Below are 18,254 nucleotides of genomic sequence, written 5' to 3'. Positions count from 1 at the left end.
TGGAACAAAATTTTAGGAAGGGTGGGAAGAATCCTGGGTAGGGTGTGTCATTTTAGGGCACGATGAGAGAGTCAAAGCTGTGGCAAAGGACCTGGTTCAGTTGTTCCAGTTCAGGATGATGATATTTGATGACTGGGGTGGGAGGGGGGGGGCACTCCTTTGTAGCTGAGCCGTGGTGGTGGTGGTGGATTGGAGGTGTGTGAGGATACAGCACGGGAAATCTGTTTGTGGTCTAGGTTTGGAGGGTATTGCCCATATGAGAAGACCTCTGTGAGGCCTTCGGTACACTAAGGAGGGGAGTTCTCATAACTGCAGTTATGTTGTCCGCAGATGGCTAGGCTAAGATGATGATGATGATGATGATGATGATCATGATGATGATGATGGGTTTGTCAGGCACTCAACTTTGTGGTCATCAGTGCCCATACAAAGTCCAATGTTTACACAGTCCAATATTTTTACACAGTCCAATCTAGGACTGTCACGAATGAAGAGAATGAAATGATGAGGACAACACAAATACCCAGTCCCCGGGCAAAGAAAATCCCCAACCCAGCCGGGAACAGAGGAAAAAGGAAGGGAAAGAATGGCTTCCTAAAGACAAGTGGAGGGAATTAAAGGGACTTGAACCTAAGACTCCCAAGAAAAAAACTGTCTCAGACTGAAGGGGATACGCAGACGCCCACAACGTCGAAGACAGGCAGCAAGAGGATAATGGAAGAATCTAAGACTCCCTCCTCCCTGGATAAGCGAGCCCAGAAAAAACCAAGGCAAGAAATAGGGAAACAGACCTATAGTACTGCAGTCTTGGTTTCTAAGATGACAGTTATTCAGGAAGGCAATCCACTGGTGGCCATCACCTCGCAGCAGGAGGAATATGTACAGATGGCTCTCTTTGAAAATGGGGGAGACTGATCCAGGACCCAACTTCAGGAGGGTCTATCTAGATCATGGTGCCCTCATTTTTGTTTGTGAGCGGGTGCACATGATGGAATGGCTTAAGGGCAAGGTGCCCATGATATCCCTGTGAGAAGATGCAAAGCTGCTGCTGAAGACGGTAGCGGAACTTCTTAAGATCGCAAAGGTATCAATATGGGTACCAAAAATCCTTAAGGATGTCTTCCCGAAGACTCTGTTCAAGAAAATAGGCGCTCAGAACCCAAAAGTCTCGACAGAAGACTGGAGAGTGGTCAACCAGAAGGAGGAACCATGGTGGAGGTCAGAGTGAAGTCCCTGAAGGCAATGCGAGTGTAGGACCTGAAATTGTTTTTAGGGTTCTCGCAGGTCACCGTCAGGGTTCACAAAGACCTCAAAGGCAATGACAGCAGCAAGACGGAGACTGGAGGTGCTGCAGAGTAATCTGCAGCACAGTAAACGGGCCTCTGCTGCTCTGAGCCGCTACCTGGGGAGGCAGCAAGTGGACGGGGCCCTGATACAAGAACCCTACTTATATAAAGGGGGCATATTGGGCCTCGGTGGCACTGGAGGTAAGCTGATTTACTCTAGAAACCTAAGAAACTCCCGAACACGCATCTATGTAAGAAATGGAATTTCTCTCATGTTAATAATAGATTTCTGCTCCACGGGACCTAGTTACCATTAAAATGCAGCAATGTCAGGACGGTATCACAAGGGAAATTATTTTGGCCTCAGCATTCATTCCTTAAAGACAGCTCTCCTCCTCCTTTGGTGGTGAGAAGACTGGTAGAGGCTTGCCATCGGCAAGGTGACCAACTGCTGGTGGGATGCAACGCCAACGCCCACAACCTAGTGTGGGGCAAAAAGGACACCAACAGCAGAGGTGAGTACCTTCCTGAATTTCTTTTAGCTAACAACTTGGAGGTCCTGAATAGGGGCAATAAACCTACATTCAGGAATAGCAGAAAGGAAGAAGTAATTCACATAACTTTTGGTTCCATGATGATGGGCAGCTATGTCAAACAATGGCACGTGGTGTTAGAGCCATCCTCACCAGAACACATGTACATTAAATTCAAGGTTGAAATGGCAATTAGACAGACCATGACCTATAGGAATCCCAGGAAAACAGACTGGGAGACGTATAGGAGGGACCTTGACTTAGGCTTATCAGAAAGTAAAACCTCAATAAGGAATCCAGTGGAGTTTGAGGAAGTAGCACAGGCTGTTACCTCTGCCATAGTGACCTCATATCAGGACAACTGCACAATCACCAGGAAGTCCACAAATAGGAGTGTGCCTTGGTGGAATAATAACTTGAAAATTCAAAGAAAACGGGTACAAAGACTGTTTAACATTGCGAGACGTAAAGGACAATGGCCTAAATATCGTGAGGCCCTTGTCAACTACAACCTTGCAATAAGACAAGCAAAGAAGACATCCTTGGAAGGCATTCTGCGAGGAAGTGGAGAACACGGCTGCTCAAGCCAGACTTCACAGAATCCTCACTACAGTACCCATCAATCCAGGAGGTACGTTGAGGAAGGAGGATGGGGAATATACAAAGACAGCACATTAGACGCTGGAAATGTTCCTCAAAACACACTTTCCTCTATATGCTCTGCCTGACAACACAGACCAGAATGTGATCCCGCAGAGACAATGGTTCTCAGACACTCTAAGAGAGGACTGGGAATCGGCCAAGGAGTGTGTGGACTTTAATAAAATCCAATGGGTGGTGGGAACATTCCAACCGTTCAAGTCACCTGGCCTGGATGGAATTTTTCCAGCTCTCCTGCAAAAGGCAGGAGAAACTCTAATAAGAGTGCTATGCAGGTTATTCAGGTTTAGTCTAGCAGTAGGAATTATTCCCAATGCTTGGAGGGCAGTGAAGGTTGTCTTCATTCCAAAGCCAGGGAGTATTGATCATACCAAGGCCAAGGATATGAGACCAATCAGTCTGTCCTCCATTCTCAAACCATTGGAAAAACTGGTAAATGTATAAGTTGGGGAGAGGAGGCTAATTAGGGTCCCTCTACATTCAAACCAACATGCATATCAACCAGTTTCCACCAACTCATTGGGAGGGTGGAGAAAGCACCTCATTTCCACGAAATAGCCTTCTGCATCTTCCTGGATATCGAGAGGGCCTTCAATAACATGACCTTTGATTCCACGCAGAGGTGCATGACCTAGGGACCACTGTAAGTAGGTGGACCAGGGCCATGCTTAGTGGAAGGAAGGTGGAGGCTACCATGATGAATGAAAAGATGGTAATTAACACCACTAGAGGCTGACCACAAGGAGGAGTTTTGTCCCCTTTATTGTGGAATCTAGTGGTGAACAAACTCACTGAGGAACTAAATTCCAAACAATGCTTCTGCCAAGGATACACAGATGACCTTGTCGTAGTAATACTTGGCAAATTTACTGACCCAGTTAGAAATACGGCACAAGGAGGATTGGACATTGTGCAAAAATGGTGCATTAAACAGGATCTGAGGGTTAATCCTAAGAAGACTGTTGTGATGCCATTTACGAAGAGGCATATCCAACACTCCAGTTGGAATCCAAAGCTCTTTGCTGAAACTCTGCCTGTGAAGGGGATAGTGAAATATCTAGGGGTAACCTTAGATGAGAAACTAACGTGGACCCTCACATTAAGAGTATCTGTTCCAAGGCAAAAAGGACTCTATAGAATACCGTAAGGGCTTGTGGTAAAAACTGGGGCCTAAGCCCCAAAGGTATGCACTGGACATACACCACAGTGGTTAGACCTAGGATTTCTTAAGGGGCCGAGTGTGGTGGAAGAAAGAAGAACAGCAAATTGCAGCTAAGGACCTTGCTAAGGTGCAGAGACTGGCCTGCTTAGCCATAACAGGTGGAATTAGCAGCACACCAACCGCTAGGATGGGAACCATGCTGGACATTACAACTTTGGGTCAAGATAGAGGCAGCAGCTGGGGCATACAGACTTAAAAGTGGCAAAAAATGGATCTCATCAGGATATCCAGAAAAACACGCTAACATAGTGAGTGAGGTAAACATAGGAATGGCTGGGGAAATACCTGCCGACTATATAATAACTTCCAACAGCTTCAACAAGCTTTACAATATAATAATTAGAAGCAAGGAGCAATGCGAAAAAACAGTTCGACACCGTACAGGGGTATTGGGGCAGGGGCATACGGGATTCAGCCAAGACCGGAGGGCATCATCTCTCTAAGAAAACTGGCCTCTGTATTCCAAGCTGAAATTACTGCAATCAGGGCATGTGTGGAGGAGAATATGCGTAGGTGCTACAATGACCGTAGCATCTACATCTATCCAGACAGCCCTGAAATCACTGGCAGCTCCTGCAACGAGATCTAAGATTGTTGCAGAATGCCACAGGGCTCTGGTGGAGCTATGAGGAAGCACAAGGGTAAACCTAGTGTGGGTCCCTGGCCACCCAGGGATTTGTGGCAATGAACAAGCCGACAGATTGACCAGGATGGTGGCAACGGTTCCATTTATTGGACTGGAACCTGTCCTGACAATCACCAAGGCTATGATCAAACAAGAACTACGGAAATGGCTCTGGATACAGTGTGTAGAATACTTGGACCAAGGTCCATAAACAAAAACGTGGTAAGGTAATGGTGACGAAGCTATGTTTTAAAAGGAGCTCTGTAATCCTGGGATTGAACAGGAAAGAAGTCAAACTCATGACTGGACTGATGACCGGCCATGGTAATTAAAAAAAAAAAACATCTACATATAATGGGTATAATGGATGAAGACCCTAAATGCAGAACCTATGATGAGGGTGAAGAAACTGTATCACACCTAATCTTCAAATTCATGGCACTGGAGTGCAAAAGATGCAGAATCTTTGGGACAACTAGACCTGAAGAAATTGTGTCTAACAAAAAACTGGTAAAGGGGCTTCTTGCACTGTTTAAGGGCATTGGTTGGCTTTATTAGATATACAGGGAGAGAGACCACACAATAAACTTCGTTTCAGTGCGAGCAGTGGCGGGTTGGACCTAAGCTGTTTTAGCTTCTCTGTCAAAATCAAATCAAGGGATATTACACAATTAAAGATTATTTTGAGGGTTCAGGAGTAGTGGATAGTAATGAAAGGGGTAAACTACCTTCTCAAATTTCAGTACTTGAATATAGTTTACTACTTTTACAAGGATCTTGTGTAAAGCTGTATAATATGTGATAGTAATGTCCACTGGTCTAGTTTTTCAGGTGGACTGTAGCACATAGTTTAATAGGGAATCTGGAACTGAGTCAAGGGGCGCAACAGCATTTCTCAGACCTGAAATTATTGGTGAGTGTAAATGTGTGAGCAGTGAGGAAGGAAACAATATTTTATATTGCAAGTTACATGAAACGATTTATGTGCAAATGAAGAAACATTATTCATTAAAGAATTACCGAATGAAGCAATGCAGCCTTTGGGACACTGACCTCATATTCAGGAGAATGGAGCTGCTCTGTCCAGCCATTCTGGTTTGGGGTTTCATGGATCACTAAACAGTTTGCCAGGATGGTATCTCAATCAATGGCATGGCCAATCACCAGTCTTATCCCCATAGCCTACCTGTCCTATCCTCTTAAAGCATGTTGTGTATGCTGTGTGTTCTATTTTGTCCAATGATAGACATTGTATTACCTTGACAAATCATTTCATTGTAAGATGATCCTTAGATGATTAAATAAATAATTTTTTATTCTATTTGCTGCTATGAGCAATTGCATGGCTGCAACAATTAAATTTCTCCAACTGCTGAATGTGTGAGGTGTCAGTGGTGCAGAGAATTTATGAAATTGACAAAAGTCGAATTAGGGAAGGACGGGGAAGAAGTAGGCCGTGCCCTTTCAAAAGAACCATCCCGGCATTTGCCTGAAGCGATTTGGGGAAATCACGGAAACCCTAAAACAGTATGGCCGGACGCGGGATTGAACCGTCGTTCTCCTGAATGAGAGTCCAGTGTACTAACCACTGCGCCACTCGCTTGGCGGGGGAGAGAGGGGGGGGGGGAGAGAGGTGGGAGAGGGGAGAGATAGAGAGCGGGGGGGGGGGGGAAGAGAGCGGGGGGGCAGAGAGAGAGGGGGGGAGGGAGAGCGGGGGGAGAGAGAGCGGGGGGGGGGGGGAGAGAGCGGGGGGGGGGGAGAGAGCGGGGGGGGAGAGAGAGCGGGGGGGGGAGAGAGAGCGGGGGGGGGGAGAGCGGGGGGGGAGAGAGAGCGGGGGGGGAGAGAGAGCGGGGGGGGAGGAGAGAGCGGGGGGGGGGGAGAGAGCGGGGGGGAGAGAGCGGGGGGGGGGAGAGAGAGCGGGGGGGAGAGAGAGCGGGGGGGAGGGGGGAGAGAGGGAGGGGGAGAGGGTGGACAGATAGGTCGTAGAGCGGGGGGTTAGAGGGGGCAGAGAGAGGGGGGAGATGGGGGCAGAGAGAGGGGGAGGGGGGAGATGGGGGCAGAGAGAGGGGGAGGGGGGAGATGGGGGCAGAGAGAGGGGGAGGGGGGAGATGGGGGCAGAGAGAGGGGGAGGGGGGAGATGGGGGCAGAGAGAGGGGGAGGGGGGAGATGGGGGCAGAGAGAGGGGGAGGGGGGAGATGGGGGCAGAGAGAGGGGGGAGATGGGGGCAGAGAGAGGGGGAGATGGGGGCAGAGAGAGGGGGAGATGGGGGGGAGAGAGGGGGAGATGGGGGGGGGGAGATGGGGGGGGAGAGAGGGGGAGAGAGGGGGGAGAGAGGGGGAGATGGGGGGAGAGAGGGGGAGATGGGGGGGGAGAGAGGGGGAGATGGGGGAGGGAGGTGGGGCTTAGATTTAGTTGTTAGCTGACCCTTTTTTTCTGTATTATTCGACCACAATACTAGAGCACCTGAGTCTCACTGTATTTCACGAGGGCACACTTACTAGTATATGCACGACCGTTCTGAGATCATTCGCAGTGCGATACATTTTCCCTAGTCACCACTGTACTTGTTTACCATAATGTCATCATGTGTTTCCAAGAACAGACGTGGGAAACCACGTGCAATAACATTGTGGTCCAATAGTACAAAATGTGGTGTGTTTACTTATGTACGTAATTTTCTTTCAGCTGCTGGTATTGGAATTCATGATGTAGTTTTTTATGATTTTGTGGTATGGGTTGCTAGCTGAAGTTTATGTTTGTTAGTCTATGGTGATGGGTATCGTCAAGCGTATTGTCATTTTGGTCTGGTTAGGTTTCGACAATGTTTAATTCTGTTACTTGCGGTTTATTTGCATCATGGGTTTCGTATGAGCTATACAGGTAATCAATTATTCACAATTGCATTATTTATTTTACCGCCAACCAGTTTCAACCCCCAATGGGGTCATCTTCAGGGCAATTTACACCATTTGGTCGCTCGCTGGAGTCGTCAGCCAGCCTGCATCCCCAATACGATGTTTTGGAGTCATGTGCGTTCGTGGTATTGGGGACTGACTTTGAGCTATGCAAGCCAACTAAAATTCCCAGTATCTCTTTTTTTATCTCCCAGATGTTTTGTTATTATGGTTTTGTTGATTGGCAAGTTTCGATGATGTCGCAGGTAAAAGCCGACATGAGTTACCACGATCTTGGACTGGTACTGGACCCATTGTTTTTTCTAAGCTAAATAAACGATCTCCCAATGACTAAGGGACAGTTCTCTTTCTTGACTTGTCTGTCTGCTTTAAGAGCTTTATAAGCTATCATTCAGTGTCCAAGAATACCATTTCCAGAATTATTAAAATATCATTCCAAAGCATCTTTGTGGGTTCTTGTAACTAAACTTGTATTTATATACATTTAGATTATTATCTGTATGGTTTGAGAGGTATTTTAGTAGAATGCCTGTTTCTCTGAAATAGCTAATTTAATTTCTGGTGTCAAAACCTTGAGTACTATTTTCTTCTGGCATTTATTTTGATTCACATGCTTTGTTTTTCATTGTTCTCTCACTGTCTGACCATTCCTCTTCAATGTAGTCATAATTATTTAGGTGTTCCAGCTCTTTCGTTGAATTGCTTTGGTAAAGACACAACATACTTTCCTCTTCTAGAAAATAAACGTTATTGCCGCTTATCCTCTTTGTTTCAGCAAATGCAACTATTTACGATATTACAAAGTAATGGTAAGAACCTGCCGGGTCAACACAGGCGTCCGATCCCACTCGTCGGCTTTGACCTGTGATGTAAGGGTGTTGTGTGACGTAATTACAGTGCGTAGCTTAGTTTATGAGTGTGTTGTGTTTGTAGATGTCATCTTGTAGTGGTTGGTGGTGTCCTCTGGTGGTGTATTGGGTTCATTTGGGTGTCGGTGCTTGAAGTGTGCATTTATCGGTCGTGACTGTTATAGAAGAACGGAAATTAGTTTCAGTGAGTTAAGAATTAAGTTTCTGTTGTGTTATTGCAATGTCACTTGATATTATTGGTTTGCTGTTTGTCGCGGGCTAAGTCGTTTAGTTCAATTTGTGGCTTCTTTTGTTAGGCATGGATTTGACTAAGTTTAAGAACTTTTTTGTGGTAAGTAGTCGTTTTTTTGGGTCTATTGTTCGTGTGTTATAATCCTCAGTGAGGTTTTTGTGTGTTGTTGAGTCGGTGTTATTTACTGCATGTGTTGGCGGTTGATGTTTTGATATTGGCACTTGCGGTTGATTTATGTATCTGAGGGGGAAGTACTCTATTTCAATTTTTTTTGTATTGTCAGTTGTATTTGAGCTGCATAGGTCATGGGAAGTGACTGATTCCAAAGTGTCGTAACTCTGTGTGTTTTGGTATCACGAGTTGTTGACCTATATAGGTCAAGAGAAGGGTCCAATTTCAATGTGTCATCATAGCTATGTGTGTTTTGGTATTGTGAGCTGCTGTTGACCTATATGGGTCAAGCGAAGTGTCCAATTCCAATTTTTGTTGTTTTAGGTGTTGGTTTTGTGGTATCGATAGTTGCAGCATGATTACAATTTCTGGATTACTTGTTTTTTATTTTGTGGTATCGACAATTGTGGTTGAGCTATCTGGGTGAGGGGAAGTGACCGATTCCTCTTGATATTGTAAGTGTAGCGGAATTGGGAAATTTGTGGTGTTTTTATGTCGTCATCCTGTGTGGTTTGGGATTGTGGTGTGTGTCTGTATGTGTTTAAATTTGTTTTGTCCCCACCCAAAAACCCCCAATCTCCTGCGCTGGTCCCGTTAGTTTGATTATATTTTTGGAGAGAGATTTGTGTGTTGGTTTTATAAGTATTTTCATGTTTGTTGTCATTTATGTAATGACGTAATAGGCACCATATTGGAGACATTGAGGATGGTCGTTTCTGCTATATTGGTGACCTCATGGGTCAAAGCAGACGGGTGGAATCTGAAGCTTCTGTATTCCCGAACCTGCCATATCTTCGAAAGGGAGAAGTGAAATCCACTGACAAACTTTCATAGGTGGGACCAAAACAAGGAAAATATGTCCAGTAAAAATAGGCTCTAAAATGCATACCTTAAGAGCAATGAACATTTGTTCATCTTCGTTATGGTGAAATACATCTTCTCTATTGAACAAGGTCCATAGCTCTTAAGGTATTCATTTCTGAGCCTATGTTTACAGCACATTTTTTGTTGTTTTGATCTATACTACCAACACCGAAAGTTTGTCAATGGATTTCTGGTTCTCCAGTATATATCCCTGTATTTCTTATTTGTCCTTGTGCCGTATCATTTACTCTTAGGTAATCTGTTACTGACTTATATAGACTTTTTGTGACTAGATTAATTCACAAATAGAAGAACTCTTGCAAAGCTCAGTTCATTTCTGTAGAAAAGAAACTATATTTGCATCCAGAATGTGAATTAAAACAGTACCTCATGCATTATCTATTAAGATATTCAGTGTGCCCTTGAGAATGGACTGACAATATCTCTAGAAATATTACAATACTCTCCACATAAGGCATATTTGCCATTGATTTGCACTGTCTAACCCAGCAACAGAACACTCATTAATTGGTGGCTATAGACAGCTGCTCAGGTGATTGATTTGGAGAGATCACAAGTATTATTCCGAACACAGAAACAAAGGAAAAATCTTGTATCTATATCTGCAGTTACACTCATCTAACAACAATGAAGACAGTGCTTAATGTATTATACACACAATACAACTTAATCCTTTTGAAGGGGATGAATGTAATGCAAACATTCCACAAATGAACAGTTTTTAGGCTGCTGCGGAGGTAGGAGACATTTAGGGGAAATAACTGCTTGTTGTACTGTTTAGAAGCTAAAGCAGGCAATAGGCGGAAACATTTCATACTAGCCCTGAGTTGTCCTGATTCTATAGATTTTTTTGTTCCTAGAAAAAGGCCAAGTTATGTTGTGCATACAGTAACCAAATGAATTGTTTACATTTTCTATTCTTCAGCTGACCAGATCGTTAATATCGCACTTTAAGAGGATACGACAGTAACTACATGCTGATTGACTAGGGCATGCCTTTTATTGAGGCAGCATCAAATGTCAAGCCTCTGTGGCACATGTTTCTGATAATGTATCTGCTGGCAGTTATCTGTAGTACTAATTACTGAAGCCATTGCCAATCCATATTTACAAGCTATAAATCATTATGCTTAAGTCGCAAATATGGTGACTATATGTGCAGAAAGAAAAAGATATAATAAAATAAAAATGTCGCTCAAAGTCTAGGACTGTGAATGAGAGAACAGTTTGCATTGAAAGGATAGTGGCAATCATCTGGCACATTAATGTAAAAGGCAAAATTAATATGGTATGATTTTAGTCTGGAGAAATGCTGTGGAGGTTTCCATGAAAGTAAAATATTCAGCCTTACCTACATCCATACCACAAAGATGTATATGACTCTGCACTAGATCAGAGGCACACTCTGTCATTAAACTAAGAAACTCACATCTACACAAATTGAAGAAAATGACAATCTGCTTTCCACGAGTGTACTAATTATTTTGTAAGATTCCCTTTTTATGGTATGAGAATTATTAATCAAAGTAAAACTCATTTTACTCAAGTTCAATATAAAGTTTTGTATCTCCAGTTACCTGAAAACCCTGCTTTTCACATGCCACCAGTAGCACATTCTCAGCTCTCTTCCCCAATTACCAAAAAGAAAACATTAATCAAGAGGAAACTGACATGATTCAAGTGGTATTCATGTGAACTTTAAGATTTTTTCCCTAATTTTCAACACTGAGCATAAACTTCACTGCATTAGTACTTTACTGTTACCTTTAGGTATTTCCCGGCTAACTAGCGTATCTCAGAATAGATAATGGCATATATCAACTTGGGCTGCTGCACACAACAGACAGATTCATAAAAAAAGGTTGTCTGGCAATCAATCATTTTGCCATCACCGACAAAGAACTCTCTACATGTGATGCTAAAGAAGGGAGTTTAAGAACCATACGAGTTCCACTTACCGGTATATACAGACTGTAAAGCATTATTTTAAGCTACACAAATTCTTCTACAACACTCCAAAACAGATTTAAACTGATTTAGTATCCATGAGATGGAATTCAACTAATGCAACGCTTTAAAGATATCTCCCAAACCCCTTATTTTTGGTACGCTATGTTGCGAAGTGTCTGAAAGTATAACGTCACAAGACTCAATTGTTAATGAAATACTTAATAACTTCGGTACACGACCTACCTCTCTCAAACACTACGACAAAACCACAACGCCACTTCGCGCCTCGAAAATCAAAACAGGTGTCACCGAAATATTGACAGTCGATATTGTCCGTTATCGAATGCATATTAATCGACTCTGCAGACCAGATCTCGATTTGGAAATACGTTGTTTCCAGTTAAAGTGTGTGATAAAAGACAAAGAAAAATGTCTATGGAAAATGTTACCAGATTCTGTTTCTAGAAACGATGTTTAATACGTAAAAACAAATGTATCTGTATACAATAATTATACGCTTGATGATGGAGTGTCTCACGCCAGGACTCGGATGTGGTGCATATTACAACGTTACTGTATGAACTTCCCTTCACTAATTTGGATCCTATTAACAGTGTGTGTAGGGCACGACTAGGACTTCAAAATATGCAAATAGCAAGGTGCAACTCTCAAATATTTTCGAGAAAACGGAGTTTGAACATTTTACACGTGCTTACATACTTCGTATGGTGGCTAGTAATCAAGGATTCCCTGACCAAGCGAGTAGGCGCTTAGTTTATAAGCATGATATTTGAGAATCGAACTCGCTTCTGGTACTCCTTTTTATTTAATTTCTACGTAATTCTAATGATAGATATGCGTGTTACGTTGCCATATTGTGTGATGACAGAGCACTGCTTAAGAATGTAACCCAACTTTTGTTTTGAATTAGACACATTCAAAAAACCATGCACATGCAAACATTCGGCGTTCACTACATGCGCTGCATGTCGTAATAATTACAGATTCCCTTTTTCTATGATCAGTGTCATACTAATTCGTACAGTGCTCCATAGATCACTAGACAACTGGTTCACCTCCCTAAAGAATATTTCCAGCACTCTAAAAAATACTGAAACAATCACTCACAACACAGATTTTAACACTCCAAATATCACACACACCATACGTCACAAAGAAAAACAAACAATTGGAAAGAGTAACATGAGAATTTTCACAGACTTAACAATCCTCCATCAAAACATGCAATCAATAAAAAATGAAATGCAACTATTAGAAGTTGAGCTCCAATCTTTGAACTGCATAGTACTTTGTGTTACTGAGCACTGGAGAAGAGACAGAGAAATCCAATGTGTAATATTATCATCGTATGAAAGGGCAAACTCTTACAGCAGAACTGCTTCAAGGGGTGGAGGATCAGGCATTTATATCAGGAAAGGAACACAGTTCAAATCAAGACATGACCTCAGTATAGCAAGTGAAGAAAAACACTTTGAAATATCAGCTATTGAATTAACAAGGCTTGATCTCAGCAAGAAATTAATCATTTTATTTATGTATAGATCTCCCAGTGGTAGTGTACACACTTTTTCCAATAAATTAACAGAAGTTCTAGATTAAGTCTCAAGTACAGAGGCCAACAGAATTCTGAGTGGGGATATTAACATCAACATTAACATCATAAATGAATCCAGCAGCACCCTCACAAACATCCTTCAACGTTTTGGCGTGTCCCTATTGGTGAATAGTGCAACAAGGGTTACTACAGTGACTGCATCAGTAATTGACCATGTGGCCACAAATATGGACAGGGAAAACTGTGATGTAGCTGTAAAAGATCTCGGACTATCAGACCATCTATGTCAAATAACAACAGTAAAATCAGGCATCGAATCATTCCCAAATTACAAGCCTACAAACGACATCTGTCAGAAATCAAAATAAAAGATTTCCAAGCAAATCAAAGTTGGGATGAAGTGTATAAGGAAACCAATGTGAACACGAAATTCTCTGATTTCTCCACACTATTTAAATTGAAATTTGAAATGGCATTTCCAAAAGTATGCATGTCTATATCAATACCTCACAAAAACAGATGGACGACAGCAGGTATTAAGGGGAGACGTTGATGAAAAACACACACTATTTCAAAAATGCACCAAATCCACAGTATGCTAAACTTGTATCCCGTGCTGCAGTTAACCAATACAGTTCGAATGAGGTTCGAGATGCAACCCATATATATGTGACATGAGGTATTCTATGCTACCAATATTTCCATACATTTTTCTCCTTCATTTTCCACAGCAATACAAACACGCGATATCCTTCATGTGAAATACTGCTTGCCTTGATATATGTCAAGTAAATTTTTCGTCTCTCATATTCCTTTGTTTCTGAACAGTCTTGTCAGCTCTTTCATCTCTGTAATAAATGCTCTCTGGCCAATTCTGACGTCATTGGTCAAAGCCGACAGGTTGTATCACCTTCTTTACTAGACCCCCCACCTGTGGTACTTCCTTTTGCCAAAATGCGACTCATCAATGTCGACCATGACAACCGCCCCCCCCCCCCCCCCAATGGCCCACAATATTTCATGTATTCCCCACAAACTTCCCTACAAAAAGAGTACCAATCCACAACTGTACTTACCACATGACATTCATCAACACGTAGCCACACAAGATAACTCAAACACCAACAGTATGTGATTTTCATAATGACTCTCAATGCGAGCTTAGATTTTTCGAACCACATCCCGCCACATACGGTCTTCGCTGCAGCGCCATATGAATAAGTCTGACTACGGTGATGAAGCTTACTTGCGAGGTGCGTATGTTCGCTGCACTCACGATATTGAACATACTCGGCAACGAGGCCACACATTTGTAAAAAACAAATCATGGCCAACATGTCTACGCCCATAGCCTCTCTCAAATCATCCAAGTTCATCTGAACAGATAAATCCATACCTACAAACGAAAATGAGATACTAAAAATTGTCGTAAAAGAAGAAACTAACAGTCCAAATTACCTCAATATCACTAAGAACTAAATTAAGTACTGAATTAATTGCAAACAAGCAATTATTTATATAAATGCACATGAAGAATATTTTGAGCAATATGCAGCTATCTCTTTTAAAATCACATTCAATTACTTTAATGTACAATGATAGCGCTTATCCGGAACACAGAACTGTTTTATTATCTATGGCCGAAAGTGAAGATGTTATTATCTATGAGTAATGTATGACATCATTGGTCAAAGCTGACGGGTTGAATCCCCTGCTTCACTAGACCCAGAGGGTCCCAAACATTTAAATACCTTAGTTCCATGAAAAAGAGTAGCAATGCTCCAGAATTCTTAAATTTTTATCATAGATACAAAAAGATCTATAGGAAGATGTTGATTGCTGTAAAAAAAAGTCATTTAATGACAAAATAATATGTGATGCAGAGAGTAAAAGCAAAGCAGGCTGGAATGTTATAAAAAAGGAAATGGGGAGAGGCAAAGAAAAGCAAAATAACGTACTGCTAAGGGAGGGGAATAAGGTAATAAATGATCCACAACACTTAGCAAACTATGTAAATGAGCATTTTTTCAAGTATTGCTGAGCAAATATTCCCCAAAGCAAATATGACACCCATAAATAATGTCGCACTAAATACAATGATGTTACTTCCAACCACAGAGAATGAAGTCAATAAAAGTGTTCAAAAATTAAAAAATAAAAAGTCAGTAGGCCTAGATGAAATACCAATGTGTGTTCTGGAACAATGCGTAGAGACTATACAAGGCCCCTTAACAAATACAATAAATAAATCCTTCACATCAGGAACATTTCCAGAGCAGTTAAAACAGGCAAGAGTTGTACCTAAGTAATGCAGAAGACATACAAAATACTGGCTATTTCCCTGCTGTCACCATTCCCAAAAATAATAGAAACAATTATGAAAGACAGATTAATGAGTTGCCTGATTAAATACAATCTTTTAAGCGAATCACAGTTTGGTTTCTGAAGTGGCAAAAATATGGAGTAAGCCATATTAGAACTCACAAACATTGTACATGATGCTCTTGATAAAGATGAGTGTGTCACAGCCATATTTTTGGATCTTTCTAAGGCATGTGATACAGTTAACCACAAGATTCAATTAAGTAAATTAGAAGCATTAGGAATAAGAAGGGTAGCTAATGACTGTTTTCCATCATATCTAGCAGATAGGGTACAAAGGTTAGACATAACACATACTTCAAATACACCTAAACTTATCAGAACCAAAATACATGAATGTAGGGGATCCATAAGGTAGCATATTAGAACCAATTCTCTTCCTGATAAACATCAATGACTTTCCGAGTAGTGTTACTCATGGTGAAAAAAGGTCTTCGCTGATCACAGCAATATTATAGTCACTGAGAAAACAAGAGAACTCCTTGTAGAGAAAGCAAATGAAGCTCTCAAGAAAGTTTACAATTAGTCAATAAGCAATAAAGTGACATTGAACATAAAGAAAACTAATGCCCGGAATTTCAATTTGAAGAGGGAAAATCGCACTGTTAAATTAAATGTAGATGGCATCCCTATAGACGGTGTCACAAACGCAAAATTTCTAGGAATGAATATTGACTCTCATACTATTCATATGTACACTCGATTCTTAGCTATGGCATTCTTTTTTGGGGAACAAATGCACAAAATATGAACACAGTTTTCAAACTCTAGAATGGAGCCATAAGAATCATAACAACAATGGTAGTTGAGTTCATTCTAAAGATCTGTTCAAAACACTGGGGATCTTAACTGCTCCATGTGAATACATTTACCAGTCAGTTGTACACACAAAAAATAACATTGGTAATTACTGCACAAACAGCTCTGTCCATGACCATGGAACAAGAGCTAGACTCAACTTACTTCTACCAAGAAAAAATAAATGTAAAACTGAAAACTGCATTTTTTACCAAGGAATAAAACTCTACAATAAATTACTAAATGAGATTAAAGAAGTTGCAAAAATATGCTTTCTTAAAATGGCAGCTAAACAGTACCTGTTATGCAATACATTTTATACATTGAAGGATTACTTAGACAAAACAGAGTAGGTGTTTGCTAAAAAATGTTATACAAATAAATAACAATAGTAATTATAAAACACTCAGCATTCCACATAATGCCTTCAGACAAGACTTTTTCCTTATTTTTTTCATTTTCTAGAAATACTTACCCCCAACCTATGCACTGCACGATAATAACACCTCTATCTCTTTCTGAGCTGAACATCTCACTCATTATAGAGATATGCTGACTTAGTTTTTCAGGGTAGCAAATGGGAAGTGGTACAGAAAATGGCCCAGAGATCACCAGTATGTGTGGGTTTGTGTGTGTAGTGAGTGAAGTGTTATAAAACAATGTGTGTATAGTGTGTGCAGTGACTGATATTGAGATATGAGTGAACAGCGTGGCATTAAATTACTTAATGAGTTATTTGTAAAAAAAGTGTTGTATGCCAGGAGTTAATCTAATGATTATCTCTAACTAGAAGTCTGTAAATGTATGTGTATACGAATTTGCTTATTTTCAATTGGTCTAAACGTGTAAATACTTTCACATGTCCTATATCCTTGTAAAAAGAGATCTATGGGTGAATAAAGCTACTACTACTACTAGTACTGTATTATACCTGCCACACACACAAATAAAATAAAACTGAATATACTGATTTGACTGAAAGTTCTTGTTTATCTGTCGTTGTTGTAGTCTTCAGTCAAAAAACTGGTTTGATGCAGCTCTCCATGCTACTCTATCCTGTGCAAACTTCATCTCCGAGTGACTACTGCAACCTATGTCCCTCTGAATCTGCTTACTATATTCATCTCTTGGTCTCCCTCTACGATTTTTACCCCACACACTTCCCTCCAGTTCTAAACTCGTGATGCTTCGATGCCTCAGAATGTGTCCTACCAACCGATCCCTTCTTTTTGTCAGGTTGTACCACAAATCTCTCCTCTCCCAAATTCTATTCAGTACCTCCTCATTAGTTATGTGGTCTACCCATCTAATCTTCAACATTCTTCTGTAGCATCAAATTTAAAAAGCTTCTATTCTCTTCCTGTCTAAACTGTTTATCGTCCATGTTTCACCTCCATACATGGCTACACTCCATACAAATACTTTCAGAAACGACTTCCTGACACTTAAATATATACTCGATGTTAACAAATTTCTCTTCTTCAGAAACGCTTTCCTTGCCATTGCCAGTCTACGTTTTATATCCTCCCTACTGCAACCATCATCAGTTATTTTGCTTTCCAAATAACCAAACTCATTTACTACTTTAAATGTCTCATTTCCTAATCTAATTCCCTCAGCATCACCTGGTTTATCCTAAGGGCCCGGGTTCGATTCCCAGCTGGGTCAGAGATTTTCTCCACTCAGGGACTGGGTGTTGTATTGTCCTAATCATCATCATTTCATCTCCATCGACGCGCAAGTCGCCAAAGTGGTGTCAAATCGAATGACTTGCACCAGGCAAATGGTCTAGTCACATGACATTTTATTATCACTTGGTTTAATTCGACTACATTCCATTGTACTCGTTTTGCTTTTCTTGATGTTCATCTTATATCCTCCTTTCAATATACTGTTCATTCCGTTCAATTCATTCCGTTCAACTGCTCTTCCAGGTCCTTTGCTGTCTCTGACAAAATTGCAATGTCATTGGCAGACATCAAACCTTTTATTTCTTCTCCCTGGACTTTAAATCGTACTTCAAATTTTTCTTTTGTTTTCTTTACTGTTTGCTCAGTATACAAATTGAATAATATGGGGGACTTGTCTCACTCCTTTCTCAACCACTGCTTCCCTTTTGTGTCTCTCAATTCTTATAACTGCCATCTGGT

General features: G+C 41.3%; 1 protein-coding gene across 1 annotated transcript in view; it reads right to left on the bottom strand.

The window, feature by feature from the left end:
• LOC124594844 (spindle and kinetochore-associated protein 1-like) overlaps positions 1 to 11,532 on the bottom strand; it is a 90,988-nt gene extending 79,456 nt beyond the window's left edge. Inside the window, exon 1 of the mRNA XM_047133301.1 lies at positions 11,357 to 11,532. The gene's annotated coding sequence lies outside the window, so the exon portion shown is untranslated. The remainder of the gene's footprint in view (positions 1 to 11,356) is intronic.
• Positions 11,533 to 18,254: the final 6,722 nt, after the last annotated feature.

The sequence above is a fragment of the Schistocerca americana genome, chromosome 2 (assembly GCF_021461395.2).
Source record: "Schistocerca americana isolate TAMUIC-IGC-003095 chromosome 2, iqSchAmer2.1, whole genome shotgun sequence".
Classification (NCBI taxonomy): domain Eukaryota; kingdom Metazoa; phylum Arthropoda; class Insecta; order Orthoptera; family Acrididae; genus Schistocerca; species Schistocerca americana.
The sequence above is the reverse complement of the archived record's forward strand: the minus strand, read 5'-3'. Positions and strand labels throughout refer to the sequence as shown.